A 19,408-nucleotide genomic window follows, 5' to 3' on the forward strand; every position below is an offset into this window, starting at 1 on the left:
CTCACGGGCCCAGCTGCTCCGCGGCACATGGGATCCTCCCGGACCGGGGCACAAACCCGTGTCCCCTGCATTGGCAGGCGGACTCTCAACCACTGCGCCACCAGGGAAGCCCAGATCTGGATTTTAGTATGAGGTAGGGACACCAGCTTTTGACTCTCAGGTTTCCCTTCCTTTGGTCTTGACTTGGCTTCCTTTGGACAACTTCCCTGGTCCCTCTAGACAAAATCGTCAGCCTGATTTCTCAGGTGGAATCAGCACTTTCCTCTTTGAACTTAACCAGTGCACTATACAACCCCTGAAGGAACCTTGATCATATCATATTATGTTGTTTCTTTACATATTTCCACCTTTAGACTTTTGGAGCTTCTCACAGAAAGAACCATATCGTATTCTTAGGCACTTAGCGCTGTGCCTGGCATATATATATAGCAGGTATACAGCACATCAGTATGGAGAAAATGAATAAGTGAAACATGGAGACAGCATTCGATCTGAGTAGAGAAGTGGGACTTTGGGGGTAGATTCTAGTAGGATGGAGTCAGATTGTGAAAAGCCTTGAAATCTAAACAGAAGAGGCTAGACTTGTGGTGGAAAGAAATAAAGAGTTCCTTCAGATCTCTGAGAAGGGAAATGACGTGATGAAAACAACATTTCGGACGACTTATTATATGTCACCATTCTGGGTGGAGGGGAACAAGGGGGAGCTTGTAGTCACAGCAAGCACTCTATAAATGCTTGCCGTGTGATTGGCTGAGCCCAGAGGATCTCTTACAGGGACACAGGTGTGAGATGAGAGAATGGAGAAAAGCACAGACATTCAAGATACGGTTCAAGGCAAAGATGGGCAGGCCCTGGAGGCCGATAGGAGATGCAGATGAAAGGAGAGCTAGAGCCCCAGTGAGCAGTGGGACCAAGGATGAGAAGAGAAAAGCTGGGAGGGGAAGCTGACTTGTATGGGGAGAAGAACCCAGCTTCGAATGTACTGCGTTGCAGTGGCTGTGACACAATCCTTGTGCTGTTCCAGTAAGTCCTCCCTCCCACTGTGCACCACACTTGCCCCGGGTTTAGCTTTCTGCCAACAAAAACAAAATTACTCATAAGATTAATGGAAACAATCTGCTGTTTCCTTGCCATAGAGAAGATTTTTCTTAATCACTTTATTTTTTGTCCTTTGAATCATATATCCTGTAGCTTGTTTAAATCCCTTAGACGTCACCTAGGCATTAGAGGTTTGCAACGTGAATCTCCGAGCTGGTGTTTACTTAATTCCTGGAAACAGATCTGCCTTGGAAAGCAGAACTTCAGCTATGGTAATGTGAGGGCATGCTTTCCCTCTCTAGTGCAAAATTTATTCCTCAACATTTTCTTTTTTTTTTTTTTTAAAGACAGCATCTAGTTAAATTCTTTATTCATTTAATTAATTTATTTTTGGCTGCACTGGGTCTTCATTGCTGCACGTGGGCTTTATCTAGTTGCGGTGAGCGGGGCTACTCTTCGTTGTGGTTTGCAGGCTTCTCATTGTGGTGGCTTCTCTTGTTGCAGAGCACGGGCTCTAGGCACTCAGGCTTCAGTAGTTGTGCCATGTGGGCTCAGTAGTTGTGGCTCGTGGGCTCTAGAGAGCAGGCTCAGTAGTTGTGGCACAGGGGCTTAGTTGCTCTGCAGCATGCGGGATCTTCCCGGACCAGGGCTCAAACCCATGTCCCCTGCATTGACAGGCGGATTCCTAACCACTGTGCCACCAGGGAGGCCCAATTCTTCAACATTTTCAAGGAAATATAATCTGGCTAAAATGTCAGTAAAAACCAAGTCTCTGCAGTATGGTACTGGCACAAAAACAGAAATATACATCAATGGGACAGGAGAGAAAGCCCAGAGATAAACCCACACACATATGGTCACCTACCTTTGATAAAGGAGGCAAGAATACACAGTGGAGAAAAGACAGCCTCTTCAATAAGTGGTGCTGGGAAAACTGGACAACTACATGTAAAAGCATGAAACTAGATCACTCCCTAACACCATACACAAAAGTAAACTCAAAACGGATTAAAGACCTAAATGTAAGGCCAGACACTATCAAACTCTTAGAGGAAAACATAGGCAGAACACTCTATGACATAAATCACAGCAAGATCCTTTCTGACCTACCTCCTAGAGAAATGGAAATAAAAACAAAAATAAACAAATGGGAGTTAATGAAATTTAAAAGCTTTTGCACAGCAAAGGAAACCATAAACAAGGCGAAAAGACAACCCTCAGAATGGGAGAAAATATTTGCAAATGAAGCAACTGACAAAGGATTAATCTCCAAAATTTACAAGCAGCTCATGCAGCTCAATATCAAAAAACAAACAACCCAATCCAAAAATGGGCAGAAGACTTAAACAGACATTTCTCCAAAGAAGATATACAGATTGCCAACAAACACATGAAAGAATGCTCCACATCATTAATCATTAGAGAAATGCAAATCAAAACTACAATGAGATGGTATCTCACACCGGTCAGAATGGCCATCATCAAAAAATCTACAAACAATAAATGCTGGTGAGGGTGTGGAGAAAAGGGAACCCCCTTGCACTGTTGGTGGGAATGTAAATTGATACAACCACTATGGAGAACAGTATGGAGGTTCCTTAAAAAACTAAAAATGCAACTACCATACGACCCAGCAATCCCACTACTGGGCATATACTCTGAAAAAACCATAGTTCAAAAAGAGTCATGTACCACAATGTCCACTGCAGCTCTATTTACAATAGCCAGGACATGGAAGTGCCCATCAACAGATGAATGGATAAAGATGTGGCACATATATACAATGATATTACTCAGCCATAAAAAGAAACGAAATTGAGTTATTTGTAGTGAGGTGGATGGACCTAGAGTCTGTCATACAGAGTGAAGTCAGTCAGAAAGAGAAAAACAAATACCGTATGCTAACACATATATATGGAATGTAAAAAAAAAAAAAAAAAAAGGTCATGAAGAACCTAGGGGCAAGATGGGAATAAAGACACAGACCTACTAGAGAATGGACTTGAGGACACGGGGAGGGGGAAGGGTAAGCTGGGACAAAGTGAGAGAGTGGCATGGACATACATACATTACCAAATGTAAAATAGATAGCTAGTGGGAAGCAGCCGCATAGCACAGGGAGATCAGCTCAGTGCTTTGTGACCACCTAGAGGGGTGGGATAGGGAGGGTGGGAGGGAGGGAGACGCAAGAGGGAAGAGATATGGGGATATATGTATATGTGTAACTGATTCACTTTGTATAAAGCAGAAACTAACACACCATTGTAAAGCAATTATACTCCAATAAAGATGTTAAAAAAAACCCAAAAAAACAAAAAAACAAGTCTCCTGATAACCTCTCAGTGTAAAGTCAGGTTTTCTAATATGAATCTCTTGTATTTGGATAGGTCTTTTCTTAAAAAAAAAAGTGCTTCCTTCTTTTTCTGTCAAATTGTCATTTAAAGGAGGCATGGCAGGTGGTACAATCCCCATTTGAAAGATATTTTCTGATATAACTGAGACATTAAGGAACTTTCCAGATGACCTAGCTTGTGAGGGCTGGAGCCAGGCCTCAATGGCAAGACAGAGTTCTCTCCACAAGCTCCCTCCCCCTAAACTCCTGAGGGCAGAATGTCAAAATACTTTTCCATAGTTGGAAAAGCTGAGAGATACATGGGACAGAGGCCCCAGAAAATGGGCACTAGGACCATATATGTAGAACCTGACTCGCCCTCCTTCAGGCACTTATTCCTGGAGGCTACAGAGGTCAAGGCCTAAAGTGTATGCCGCGTAAGAGCTTCATGGGATGGTTCACTTCTGTCTCCAATCTTTCCTGGCTTGCCAGCAAAGACGGAACCTGTTGCCAGAGAACACCGAGTGGAAGTGGATCTGATGAGAGTGAGTGGATGGGTGGCTGGCCGTCTCTTCAGGTACGATTACCTCCGCTCTGACCTCCAAAAATGATCTTAAGGGATGCAGGTTTTCCTGTTTGTCTTAATAGTCTTGTCCTGTTCACAGCCCATAGCCTCATACCTAAAACCTAGAGTCACCCCAAGCCCAATGACAACAGCTTTATTACCAAAGGGATCTCCTCATTGTAGAAGTTAAACTGCGCCAAAAGGCAGTTAAACTACCGCACAGTTCTACTTGATCAAGAAAGAAACACTGTTAACATTTTGCTTATAATTTTCCATCTTTTTTTCATGCATATATGTATATACTTCAGTTACTGAAATGGGGTTGTACTGTGCACAGCTGTTTTGCAACCTGCTGTTTTCACTTAGTGATAGGCATAGACCATGTTTCAATATGTCATTAAATATCACTTTAATGACTATTTAATAGCCCTGGCATGGACTGCATTATTATTTAAACTTTTCATCAGAACTAGTAAGTAAACTCCTTGAAGGCAGGAATGATGTGAATTTGTGATGCATTTTGCATCCCAAGCATCCAGCAAAGATTCTTTCATGATAAACGTTGATGTTAACTCTGAGGTAATCATGGGGCTGTGCTTTTGGTATCTCAGCTGACAGGGAGAATCTGGACACTGTGGATCCATTAAAAATGATCCTATTACACATTTAACCCACTGTCCATGAGCTCCTGGTACGTGAGCGCAATAAAAAAATTCAAGGCTAGAAAGTTGTATGTTTAATGACAATGTTGGATGTCATTAACTTCTCAACTGTGTAATTCTAAATCCCAATAAGAACACTGAATTCTTGCCCCAGCTTCTTTCATGCTAGATCAGTAGCAAGGACAGGAATTAATAAAGTTGGGAAGAGTAGTCATATGCTTACAGAAGAAATCCAGTAAGTTCTGTACCCACTGGAGATTAGCGGGGCCCTCTGGCATAGGCCCAGCTACAGAGATGTGCAGAAGCCCTGGGTCCTTGGTGGCTACTGATTAGCCTTTGGATAATACTTATTGCTTAGCATAATTAGGAGGAAAGTTATCTCGCCTACTTGTCTATTAATAACACTAAAATAAAATAATGGTAAAAAACAACCCTTTTAAAGGTATAGGGGATAAACATTCCATACATTTGCTCAGCGTTTCTAGGACTGGAATCCAATCAGTCTAATTGTATAGTCTTCAATGTTTTTTGCTTGACTACTCCATAAATGTTTTTGTTAAACTATGTACTTTTCTGCACATTTTAAAGCTGAAATAGGATATTTTGATCATAAATTTAATAGTAGCAAAGAATGTAATGTTTGGCTTATTGAAAATATTGACATTGTGAAATATTTTATATCATTCTTTAAACTTGGTCCAATGTAAGTATATTTGATCTTATCATCCATTTTTAAAAGTACATGATTAAATTATTCTTTAACATTTGGAAATTTTATATCATACTTTTTTCTCCTTTAGTACTTCCATCCCACTTCCCTAAATAGAATTTTATCCTAATATAATACATTCTTATCATGGAATTTATTTATCGTTGTACAATGCCCCATAGCATAAATATATACAGTAATTTAAATTTAAAAAATTTCCCAAGACAAATTGATCAAAGTGCCAAAATACTACAAAATTGAAAATAAGTATTAAACATAAGACTAAATTTTTTTATTGGAAATGCATCTCTTAATAAGGTAGATGAAGGTGGCCTCCCTTCTCCCCAAGTTAGTTGATACGTCCCTAGAAGCACAGCATTTATTATTAGAATGAGTCTGGGTGCTTTAATTAGAGGAGGCTTTCTGGGTACCTAAAGTGGGTCCATCGCTTTGTTTGTTACCTGGAGATTTGTACAACTCACAACAGTTCTACGCGGTAAGGTTGGGATGGATGAGAGGATGCTCTCTAAGCAGGGAGTGACTGATCAGATTGTTTTTTCGGAAAGAAAACTCCCTTGGCAGTAAGGAAGCTGGGTGGCGGTGAGGGACAGCATGGGAGTAACCAGAGGCAGAGGAACAGCTTAGGATGAGGGATGAAGAGGGTCTCAGCTAAGGCTAGAAGACAGTGTGGAGTGTCGAAGAGAAAATGGATTTTAAGAATATTTAGGAGGAACTGACAGGTCTTGGTCGTTCACTCAACATCCGGTTAAGAAACGGCACATCATGGAGGATGCTCAACTTTATAGTTTGGGCAACTGTGCTGATGATGATATAATTAATGGATAGGAAAGGGAATACAGAATCTTCCTTTGAAGACAGTTCTCACTGTTTCACTCATGTTTGTTTCTACACCACCTAACAGATATTAATGAATACATGAATAAAACTATCAGTGCATTTGACCTCACTAATTCCAAGTTCTGTAAGATGATACTTCTAGGCAGGTTTTAAATTTTGTTTTATGATAAAATTTGTGAACTTCATATAAATGACCCTTAATAATAAAACAATAATCTAAAATCTAGTCCAGTTGTTGAAAATAATAGTACACATTAAAAAAAAACCTAAATATATTTTTAGAAGACTAAATATATCATCCAATTGGAAATGAGGCAGTCAAATATTAAAATTAAGCAGTTTGGCCTAAAATTATACAATGTCAAGAAAGTTGATTCCATGTGTTTACATTTTAAAAGAGACTATAGTTTAAAGTGGCATTTAAAAAAAGATTTTATTAAAAAATGTGTTCTATTTACTCGTAAAAGCATTTTTTAGCTCATATAACAATAGTCATGGTAAATAGAGAGGTAAGGCCTGCTTCAGTTGAAAAACCACTTTAAAAAACAAAAGACTTCTGGAGATGGATGGTGATGGTTGTACGACCTTGTGATATATCACTGAACTGTACACTTAAAAATGGTTAAGAAGGTAAATTTTATGTGTATTTTACCACAATAAAAAAATTTGTAAAAAAGTTGAAAACAAGAATTCAAAAATGAGCTTTTTATAAAAGTTATATTTGGTTATAATATAATCACTTAAAATCATTTTTCCTTTTAATTTGGTATACTCTTCATTATAAAAAATGAAATAAAAGCAAACTAAAATTCTTCTTAGTTAACAAATCAATTTTCACTAAAGTGAAATGACTTAATTATATCTCCCCACTTAAAAACTATCTTCCTATTTGGATGGTACCAAGGTGTCTAATATTGGAGTCTTTACGCTTAAAATATTATTTTAAGATTAGCAAACCTGAAAACTTACAATGTATTTTATCTATTATGCATGCATACACACACACACAATTTATTTCTGCTGTCATCAGAACTAAGGGGTCAATTCTGACAGTGGAATCACTTATGATACTGAAACAATAAAATACTTAAAAGCAAAATTTTTCTCTCTATATAAAATTAAAACATAAGTATGTATTTTTTAAAGAGTCCCCAGTCCAGCACTTTGGGGAGAAATATACCAAAATGAGCATTTATCATTATTTTTAGGCCGATGATGAAATTTGGACTCTGGTCCTTTCTGAATCTGTGAACTCAAAGGGAACAACTTATCATAGCATCACTATTTGACCTCTAAGGAACAGCTCATGTCATCACAGAGCAAAAGTGCTGGCGAACATTTATCTAGATGAAAGACCTCAAGCAGTTAACCTGCTCAGCAGAGGCAATGCAACCAGGCAACAGGATAATGACCTCTATCCAAATGTGGAAGGTACATCAGTTTAATACCCTGACAGCTTGACAAAAGATGATGGCAGCTCAGCAGGAAAACATTAGCCATGATAACGCAGGGTACTGTATGTGAAGAGAATGAATTATAAAAGCACAATGCTATTTGGGCCGAGTAGGGATTTTTTTTTTTTAACCAACTTTATATTTAGGATGGTAGTCATGCCTAAAAGCTCCTTCCATTTCTTTCTACCTGAAGAATACCCTGATAAAAATAAAAAGGCAGTGTGGATTAAATTGACAGCTTAAACACAAATCAAGCTTCCCAACAAACCCAGGAGATGCTGCACACCATTTCTGGCATGCTTGTTAATGTCTCAGAGTAGACAAACCTGGGCACTGATGAACTGGCTTAATCCATTTGAAAAAGATAGGTAACTCAAATATGTGTGGATGGGACCAGGCTCACTGTGTCTATTATTTTGTTTTATGTTTAAAAGGAGAAGGTACTTGGTGCACTTTGGGATGCCTTGGATATTCAGCTGTAAAATTTCCCCACTGCAAATTCAGTTTAAAAAAAGCAGTTTAATTTTAGAATAGTAGCATGATCATGCTTGTATGTTTATTCAAGGACCTTTACTCTGTGACAGGGTTTCAGCCTGTGAGGTTTTCTCTACACATGGCAGGCAGCTGTCAGAACCAGTGTGAAGGGTGAAAGGGCAGCCCGGCTGCTCTGTTAAATCACGGGGTTCCATCAACATCTCAGAATTCCTGCCGAGTAGGAGCTGGGAGACCACAGATTAGAGTACACTGGAGTGTGTATATTAGGTCACTCAGTGTCTATCAAAGCGATATCACGCCGGTGAGCCGTACAATAGATTTTACTGTGTTCTGTTCAAAGAAAATATAAGGAAAGTGGACATGTGTGTAGCAGACCACAGCTGAACACTGAATTCTTCTTGTCTTTAAATGGATGGATTTATTATCCACAAGATGAATGAAGAATAGGGGCACAATCAATAGCTTTGGAAATGATGCAAAGCTGGTGGTTTTATTCAGTTCTTGGAAATGACTGTTGGGCAGACAGAAGATGAGGCAGATAGAGTCTCTGGCCCAGCACAGTCAAGGGGCTGAAATCAAGGCCCAGCAAGACCCAGAACTGGGTTATGGTTGTGGCCCTGGACCATGAACTTGTTTTATGATCTCGGATGGTCACTTCACCTCGGTTATACAAAACTTCAGTGTCCTCTTTTGTAAATTTAAAATAATAAGACCTGCCTTGTCTACCTCCCCAAACGGGTCAACAAACAAAATTTCCTAACTGAGAAAAGACTTTTAAAAAGTTGAAAGGAATGCAGCATGATGGTATAATATGTGGTATTTAAGAAATATTTAAGAAATGAAATGTAAGTTTTATTAATGGATATTTTTGGTCTACATATAAAATAGAAAATACTACTTCAATGCTTATTGTTCAATTTTTTTCTTTTTTTAATACATATATATTTAAAATTTTCTCTTTAACAGAGTAAAATATATGTTCCCCAAGGAATCTTGCAGTCTTTAACAAGGTAATGGATATAATATGATTAGCACCATGCCTGACAAGTAAAGTGAAATTTTTTTTTTTTTTTTTTTTTTTTTTTTTTTTTTCGGTACGCGGGCCTCTCACTGTTGTGGCCTCTCCCGCTGCGGAGCACAGGCTCCAGACGCGCAGGCTCAGCGGCCATGGCCCACGGGCCCAGCCGCTCCGCGGCATGTGGGATCCTCCCGGACGGGGGCACAAACCCGTGTCCCCTGCATCGGCAGGCGGACTCCCAACCACTGCGCCACCAGGGAAGCCCGAAGTGAAATTTTAAAAAGCTTAAACATTTTGTTTAATATTTTACTTCTCAATTATGACTTCTGCAAGGGACTCCTTGACTGTAATAAGCATACTCCTAAATTTACACTAATAACAATAGCTAACACTAACAAAATATTTACTATGTGCCAGGCACATTCTAACCACTTTATAAGTTAATTTATTTAATTCACATGACCATATATAAAGTGGCCCCAATTATTAGTTTTTAGGCTCAATCACCATCTTACAAAAAATATCAGGCTCTGCATTATCCTTTTGGGATAAATCTATTTTCTAATCTTGTAAAATGTGAACAAGTCAACTACCTTCTGCAAAACAACTTCATTTTATACCCTATGATATAGATACTACTCTTTCGACATTTTTTTTTTTTTTTAGATGAGAATACTATGCTCCAAGAAGTTAAGTGATTTCCAAAGCAACCAAGTATCAGACCCAGGATTCACACCCAAGTAGCCTGGCTCCTACCACACTGTACTTCCTCTTTGCATCAGAGGGGCCCAAAGACCCTGTTACTTGGGGGCAATGTCATGATGCCCACTTGGCCGATTTGGAATCCAAAACTGAGATACCAGGTTGAGACCTAATTAGTCACCCAGAAAATAGTTCAAAATGCATCACTGCATTGAGACTGGGTTCACATTCGAGGCACGGCCCTGCTTACATTATAGCAATCGGCTGGGCAGTTAGTCATTTCAGTGTAAATGCAGCAATGGCTGCCAGGTCAAAAGTGCACCTCCCAGGTGAGGGAGCTGAAAAGATACCTAATGGCCTTCTGTCCACATTCATCCAGGTGAACTCCTAACATCTGCCACTCTGAATGCTGAGAAGATACCATGTAATAGGATAAATGTGGGGGGCCTTGTCTTTTCTTTTTTTAAATTAGAAATATTTTTCCTCACTGTTTGGAAGTAAGTCCTTGAAGAAAATCTTTAAAAGACGGTAAAGAAATTCTTAGACTGAATTCCATTTTGTCTGTTTGTTACTGGCTGACAAAAGACAGTGTGAAATACAAATAGGCATATACAGAGCTGCACATAACAGCTTTGTAGCTTTCCTTTCAATAAATTCAGAGATTGTCTTCGTATCCAGTGACCTTTTTGGGGGAATTTAAAATCAAAACTCAAAAGACACAGTACAATTTGTCTATACGAAAGACCCAATTATAATTCTCAGCTTCATCTTTTATGGTTACTTCTCAAAATTCAGCTTAGGTGGCAAGAAGTGAAAAATATTCCTCTCTTCTGAATAATATCCTCAAGTGAAATAGGGATCTTGGTGCTTCCTTTCCAGCCCTTATAATGGATGCCTTCTCTGGTGATTCTTTAATGGGCTTCACTGGCAGGCCCAGGAGCACAGAGGCTGCCCATCTCTCTAAATTTTAATAACTTATCAATTCAGATGCAGATTGAGCTGTGTCGTTAAGACAGGTTAGAGAAACCAGTGAGTATACTTTATGAATAACAAAAACTGAATTCGAGATGCTTTTACAAACCCATTCACACCTACTCAGAGAACTTACAGATTGAAAGGGAAAATGCCAAATTGCTTAAGTGTGAAAACAGCCCAAATCATTACCTTCTAGGCTGGATCAGCATCTTACCAAAAAATATAAGGCTCTGTATTATGATCCTATTATGGGTTAAATTCATTTTCTAATCTGGCAAAATGTGAACAATCCGACTGCCTTCTACCAGACAATTTCATTTCATAGATTTTGTCATCAGTAGGGCAGCTAAAGCCTGCTGCACTGCTTTAAAAAAAATTAAGAGGCGTTTCAAGTTTAGCCTCTTTGCAAGGCCATCCTATTTATTTATAAATTTTATTAATTCTGAAGCCAGTCACTCCTCAATGGTGTATTTATGTTCAACTAGGTCAGGTCCGTTGGGATGATATTTGGTCTTTCAGAGCAGACACACAGAGCCTGTCCGGGCAGCAGGCTCAAGCTACCAAACACACTTCTGTTCCTAAGATTTTACTACATGAATTCGTTAGACTTTTGTGAAAAAAAAATCTATAAAACCAGATTTGCCTTTCATGAGTCTTTCTGCATGAGACGTTCTACACATAAGGCTGTCATTAACACGTGGCTTCCTTATTAGGCAAAAAGGCATTTGGTAAACAGTCCATTTGGGATGGCTTGTGGGGCTTGGTGTAGTTACCAGTAAAGGGTACCCACAAATACAAGTAGAGGGAAACACTGAAAACTGTTCTTTCACGAAACATTAGTTTGCTCAAAAAGTACGCACTTGCTGACCAAACCTACAAACCACAGATTTTCAAGCATGTTGCAACAGAATAAAATTTAGTATAGTAAAGATTTAGGTGAGATTAAAAAAAAATTCATGTTTATATTTCCCAAGAATGCTGTGATTAACTAACTTTGAGAATGATTCCTTAGAGAGAATTTAAAAAATGAAAACAATGCAGAGGCATTTGACATTTAAAATGTTCAAATGCACATTAACATTCTCATTTCTCCTTTTAGAAAAGGGAATGCATGGCTTACTTGGAGAACTATCTGAGCCATCGCCAGTTGATGGCTAAGATGTCCACTTTCTTGGTCTTCCTGTTCTCTGATTTTACTCAGTGGAATGTGATGAATGAACACCATTCCTGTTTGAAACTGTTATTAGCTGGAACTCAGTGATGCCTTAGCACAGAATATTAGAGTTGAAGGGCTTCTGGGGGCCCAAAACTCTATCATTATTTTACATAAAGGGAACCAGAGGCCTCATAGAGATGAAGTGACACGCTCAAGGTCACAGCTAGTCAGTGACAAGGTTAGATTTACTCCCAAACCCATGTCTTTGGACTCCTAATACGGTGCTCATTCATCCTATCACCTGAATGTGATGAAAGACAGATAAATGACACTGATTCATTACAGTTTCTATGTCAGCACATGATTATGAGATGTATGCTGTGGACTCTGAGTTTTCTGAGGTTAGAAGAAATGTGCAGCCATCTAAATGTCACAGGCCTGGAAGTAATCAAAAGGAAGCCGAATGTTAGTTACTACTGTGCATGATGCTCGCAACATATCTGTGGTCGGTGGCAATGTATTATTAGAGCTCGGGTTTTTGTTGTGACTGTATGAACCAAGCCGCATAGGGAACGCAGAAGAGTGATCACAAAAATACCTTTCTTTCCCTACTGTCCCTCAAGCAGCAGGGATCAAATAACTGTTTCTCAGCTGTCTGTCTCTTAAACAAAAAATATCTCCTTCACTCTACATGTATCTGTGGCAAGTTGGTGTTTGCTTCCTTTTCTCTGTTCTGTTCTATTTTTTTAGACCCCAACCTTGGATCACCAGGGGATACTGGGGCTAGAAAGGGCCTGACATGATGTTTTACAAATGTATCTTGGATTCCTTCAGTACATCACAGTTTGTGTTCAATAAAGGCAGGCAGTGTAGAGCAGGCAGGCAAAAAAAATGGTCTGCAGTTGGATATTAAGCTTGCAGAATCATTAGCCGCCAATCTTGATACCTGAAGGGTTTTCCACTCAAGAGTATGGCAGTTTCCATCTATATTTTGGGCAGCTGATATGCTACTATGCCAACACTGCAATGATGGTGTGTTTCATTCATCTGCAACACGGCCAAGTCTTTCTACATTTATCCAGGAAATCGCAGAGCTAAATGAGGTGTGGATGAGCCATCTTTAATCCACTCTGACTGCACACACATTCCCCAATTCCTTTATACGAACTCTGACCTGGCCACTTACTGGCCGGATATGTTTTTTTTGTTTTGTTTTTGTGGTACGCGGGCCTCTCACTGTTGTGGCCTCTCCCGTTGCGGAGCACAGGCTCCTGACGTGCAGGCTCAGCGGCCATGGCTCACGGGCCCAGCCACTCCGTGGTATGTGGGATCTTCCTGGACCGGGGCATGAACCCGTGTCCCCTGCATCGGCAGGTGGACTCTCAACCATTGCGCCACCAGGGAAGCCCCACGGATATGTTTTTTAATATTACTTTGCCCCAGGAGCCTCATGTAAAAAATGGGTATAGATAATAATAGTAGCTCTTTCTTATGGGTTGTTCTGAGGATTTAATGAGTAGTTATATATATAAGTGCAAGACTTACATAGGATCTGGCATACGAGCACTATATAAATATTAGTTATGGGCTTCCCTGGTGGCGCAGTGGTTGAGAGTCCGCCTGCCGATGCAGGGGACACGGGTTCGTGCCCCGATCCTGGAAGATCCCACATGCCGCGGAGCGGCTGGGCCCGCGAGCCATGGCCACGGAGCCTGTGTGTCCGGAGCCTGTGCTCCGCAACGGGAGAGGCCACAGCAGTGAGAGGCCCGCGTACAGCAAAAAAAAAAAAAAAAAAAAATTAGTTATTATAATTATTATTTCCATTCCACAAAGTTAAGACTTCCTCCTAGTTTTGGACCTCAGCTGGCTGTAATTACTTTTACATCAGTGAAGGAATGGCTTGTGAAACTAATAAACATCATATGGCTATACCATAATTGGTTCAACCATTCACCTATTATTCGACATTTAGTGAGTTTCCAACGTTCTGCTATGCAGATAATGCTGTATGTCATCTGCCATTTCTAGAAATGTATCCTTACAGCTTCCCTGTGAGGTGGACGTGTTTAATATTGCCATTTCCCAAGTGGGGAAAGAAAGACTTAGACAATATAAATACAATATGCTCACACAACTAGTTAAGTGTTACATACAAGACTCAAGCCCATGATTTGGATCCCAAAGCCTGAATCTATTCCCTACACAATGGATACAATAACAACAAGTTTGTGCACCTGAAGCTGCAAACTCCATTTATCTAAAATTTTTCTTACAGTGTGGACCATCTAATTCTTCAACAATTCAGAATAACTGCAGTGTTATTTTCCACTTGGGCCCAAACTCCTCAATTTAAAACCCTTAACCTGCTGTTAGAAATGGTTACACTGCAACCCCCCAGCAGCTTCACAAAGCACCGCACTGGCTTCTAAAGGACCCCAGACACATCCTTGCACCAATTCAGTCCAGACTGCCTGGGCCAGCAAGACACAGAGTGGACATGAAGAGCAATTTCAGGGGCCCAAGGAGACAACATAATTACATTTCAGCAGGAAGATCTTCTTTGCTGCTTTCACCTGCTACAGACTTATTGTACAACACATTTCATAAAATGGGACTAAACACCTTGTTGGTCAGGGGTGAAATTCCTGTCCTCACTACTGTGAGCGCTGGGAATGAAGCACACAGGTGCTACTTTTAGGATGTCCACTTTCTTGGTCTTCCTGCTCTCTGATTTTACTCAGTGGAATTTGATGCACACCATTCCTGTCTGAAACTGTTATTTGCCACTGATGCCTTAGCACAGAACACTAGAGTTGAAAGGCTTCTGTGGGCCGAAAACTCTATCATTATTCTACAGAAAGGGAACCAGAGGCCTCATAGAGATGAAGTGACATGCTCAAGGTCACAGCTAGTCGGTGACAAGGTTAAATTTACTCCCAAACCCATGTCTTTGGACTCCTAACATGGTGCTCATTTACCCTATCACCTTAAATGTGAAGGAAGACAGATAAATGACACCGATTCCTTCCAGTTTCTGTGTTAGCACATGATTATGAGATGTATGCCCTCAACTCTGTATCTGCTGATACAGATAAATTTGCTTTTTTGAAGACAGAGATGATAACTGAGGAACAATGATGTAGGTATACTAATGCATACCTTGTATGTACATTTCCTAGAGAAAGGGGTCTAGAGATGGCTTTGGCAACACCACCATCCCAGCTGAGGCTGTCCTCTCTGACTGCATGCCACTTCTCTAAGGACCTATGACCATAATAACGGCTAAAATTTATTGATTGCTTACTACATGCCTGACACTATTCTAAGAACTTTATGTATACTGACTCCATTTAATCCTCCCAACAACCCTATGAGGTAGATACAATTATTATTATTATCATTATTTTCTCCATTTTATACATGAGGAACCAGAGGTGTAGAGAGGGTAAGTATCTTCTCCCAGTTACAGAGTCAGTAAGTGGTAAGGCTGTGATTTGACCCTCTGATCCTGGGGCCTTTGCTCTTTGTCACTACCCTATGCCTATAGGTGTCCTTGGTCCTTGGCTCCCTTGCCCTCTGCCCTCCCAGCCCAGTTCACAGCAACCCATTTCTCCCATTTGCTCCTCAGTGGGGACCTTCACAGGGCCACCCTCAAGCTTGGAATCCCCAGTCTCCTGCCTCCTACTTCTTCCCTCCCTTTCCAAAAGTCTCTCTACCTGTTCCATGAAGCTTTCCCCAGGAATGCAAAGGTATCACTGAAACAACCACAAAAAAAAAAAAAAATCACTTCCCTTCAACACAAGGCTTAAATGATTACTAGAAATACAGAGAAGAAATAGTTAATATAAAAATGAAAAAGTACTCATCAATACAAATACATATTTTTAGAGAAATCAGTGCTTAAGGAGACTGTTGCACCCAGTGCAATCGTACATACAAGAGGTGATAAATAAATACATATTCAGTGACTGAATGAATGAAGTCAACTTGGGACTATGGAATTTCAACAGAGGCTTTTGAAAACTGACACTTGGATGTTTCTGTTGGATTGCTTTAAGAAGATGCTCTTCTGCAAGAAAGACCATTTTGTCAGAATATGTACAATCTAATGTTGCCACGTGTTATAAAGTCCTCCGTTGAGGGTTTTCGAACAAGTCTGTTATGCTAATGCCACACGCCTGCCAAAGAAGGCAGTGACTGTTCTCTTTTATGTGCCTCTTTCACGAGTTTTTTAAAAATAACAAACATTTGCGATACCAAGAGAAAAGTTAATCTTTCTTAAGTATCAAGGTTGGAGAAGGGAGAATAGCTAATTTGCTTTGTCGACTTCTGTGGAGATTTTATTACTTCAGCGTTCTATAAAAAAATGTACTTACATTTCATGTTGATGTGGCACTTTATGAGCTGTTAATAGAAATTACTCACAAATTGAAGGAAAAACTAAGACTAATATTTTATTTATTATGTTCTAGCCAAGTGCTGAACGCCAAGAAGAATTTAGCAGTATCTACAGCTTTGTTGTTTTAATATTCAGCTTAACTGTTTATTTTGTAATCACATCTTAGGTTTTAAAAGCCATTTAAGGCTCATTTGGTTTTATTTATTAAATAGAAGTTGTCTTGCTCAAACTCTTTTGAAACAGAAAAGGTAAGGATTTATTAACAAGAGTATAATTAAAATAATGAAGAGGTTGAGCGACTCAATTGTAAAAGCATGATTTTGGTACCTTCACTCCCTAGCTGTTTCAGGATCAGCCTATCACAGAAATAGCTTGTGCTGTTACCTGGAATCAAAAAATAAACTCATTCCTCACTCAGCTCTGGTATTAAAGAAAAATGCACTGCTCTGAGCAAGAAACCTTGCATTTCAGGAACCTCACCAGTCAGGTTTTTCTCAGGAAATACGGTAACTTACACAGTGAATGTCTTGATTTCTAAAAGAAGTTAATTCAGTTTTCAGTTTTACCTTCCACTCTTTCGAAGAAACCCACCCCTTAGCCACCTGCCTGTGCTGCCCTCAGATCACACCCTGGCCATCCCACCACTCATCCTATGTCTGCAGCTCCTGGCTGAATCCTCTCTGTCCACCCACCCACTTTTTTTTTTTTTGAACATCTTTATTGGAGTATAATTGCTTTACAATGGTGTGTTAGTTTCTGCTGTATAATAAAGTGAATCAGCTATACATATACATATATCCCCACATCTCCTCCCTCTTGCGTCTCTCTCCCACCCTCCCTATCCCACCCCTCTAGGTGGTCACAAAGCACCGAGCTGATCTCCCTGTACTATGTGGCAGCTTCCCACTAGCTATCTATTTTACATTTGGTAGTGTATATGTCCATGCCACTCTCTCACTTCGTCTCAGATCACCCTTCCCCCTCCCTGTGTCCTCAAGTCCATTCTCTATGTCTACGTCTTTATTCCTGTCCTGCCCCTAGGTTCTTCATAACCATTTTTTTTTTAGATTCCATATATACGTGTTAGCATACAGTATTTATTTTTCTCTTTCTGACTTCACTCTGTATGACAGACTCTAGGTCCATCCATCCACCTCACTACAAATAACTCAATTTCGTTTCTTTTTATGGCTGAGGAATATTTCATTGTATATATGTGCCACATCTTCTTTATCCATTCCTCTGTTGATGGACACTTAAAAAAATTTTTTTAACATCTTTATTGGAGTATAATTGCTTTACAATGGTGTGTTAGTTTCTGCTTTATAATAGAGTGAATCAGCTATACATATACATATGTTCCCATATCTCTTCTCTCTTGCGTCTCCCTCCCTCCCACCCTCCCTATCCCACCCCTCTAGGTGGTCACAAAGCACCGAGCTGATCTCCCTGTGCTATGCAGCTGCTTCCCGCTAGCTAACTATTTTCCATTTGGTAGTACAATGGCCTGGACTTATATATACCACCACCCACTTTTAACCCACAGTATCCATAATCCTGCCGACTTGTCCAGATCAAATTCCACCTCCACTATGAGCCTCCCAAGCCAGAAGCAGTGTTTCCCTGCTGAGAATATAGACACTGATTGTCCGTATGTCTTCATGTTACTTCTTTTAGACTTGTCTTTCTGTGGTTTATGTGGGTCTCCATATCTCTGTCCCCAACTAGACTGTTAACTCCTGGAGACGGGGGACTCCGGAGACAGTCAATAATTTATTTTATCTTTTGTATCATATATACATTTATGAGTTGCCCTCAATCACATGACAAGTGAACTGTGGCATAAGTGTATCATGCTTATGATAGGATTATGAAATAAAGAAGTGTGGGTATGTTATGTATGGCCTATAAAAGCAATTGCATTATTGTGTAGTGATACCTTCTACTCTGTAAAATCCATAGCATCTCTGTACCTAAGTGGAGTTGATAAATATAATAACGGAAATGAAAAAAGGAAATACCAAGAGTGGAATATAGTAAAAGGAGTTTGAAATAGACAAAGAAAATCTTTAAAAATATATACTGTGTATAGTGAAGATGTGATTACCTATAAACCTGGACAAATAAAATCAATAGATAATGAGAAGCTAAATGCTGGCTATAGGGTTCCATCACCTGTTAAACTAAATATTTCCATACAAGTATTTATAGGGCACAAGTTGATTATTTAGATTTATTCCCACTCCCTGTCATAGCACAACCTTTATATTGTATAACACCCACATGGTGGCTGAGGACATTTCTGCCCTTTAAGTCTGCGTAGAACAGGTAGGGATCCTGCCAATTACTCAGGCCATGGGAGTCCACAGCCTCCAAGATTTCTGCAAATTCCAGGGATGGGGGTGATACGTATGCTTTCAAGGCCCTGGGCTCTGGCACTCTCCCCACCTACTAGGACACACGCACTGAAATGCACGCTGAAACTCGGCTCAAGACAGATGCCCTTAGTGGAGTTTGTTGAAGATTTGAGGAAGGCAGGGTCAAGAGCACATGGCCTTGTACCAGCCAGATGGCTCCTTTCTCCCTATTATCTTCTGCTTTTTCCCCTTTTCATTCTCTCCGTCCTGGATAAAGTAATTCAGATTTTCTAGAGGAAATCTTGGCCCCATCTCATTTCCCCAACCTAGATGGATTTCATTTCTAAATGTAATCTCTATAATCATTATTTCTTCAGACAAAAGTAGTATCCTTCTTGAGACTAATTCTGATCCCAGCTGTTAAATATTGTAAAAATGTCTTCCCATTACACTCATGCATTAAACAAAAAACAAACAAAAAAACGGTATATGGTCAAACAACTGGAAACTAGAGGAGAGCCAGGAGCTCACCTGACATACCGCTCTGCCTCGACAGCTCCCTCACCACCCGTGACCGAAGCTGCACGTGTCCTATAAACACCACCGTGGGCATATTCCACACTCCACAACAAGCTGCCCTGGGAAACTTCTGTTCCAGGCTGGCAACCCCAGTATCAATCCCATTGCC

The 19,408-nt window shown here is 40.0% G+C and overlaps 1 protein-coding gene across 4 annotated transcripts in view; it reads right to left on the minus strand.

Moving 5' to 3' along the window:
- CDK14 (cyclin dependent kinase 14) overlaps positions 1–19,408 on the minus strand; it is a 597,668-nt gene that overhangs the window by 23,260 nt on the left and 555,000 nt on the right. The window lies entirely within an intron of this gene.

This window comes from Mesoplodon mirus, assembly GCF_964341445.2.
Source record: "Mesoplodon mirus genome assembly, chromosome: 9".
NCBI lineage: Eukaryota > Metazoa > Chordata > Mammalia > Artiodactyla > Ziphiidae > Mesoplodon > Mesoplodon mirus.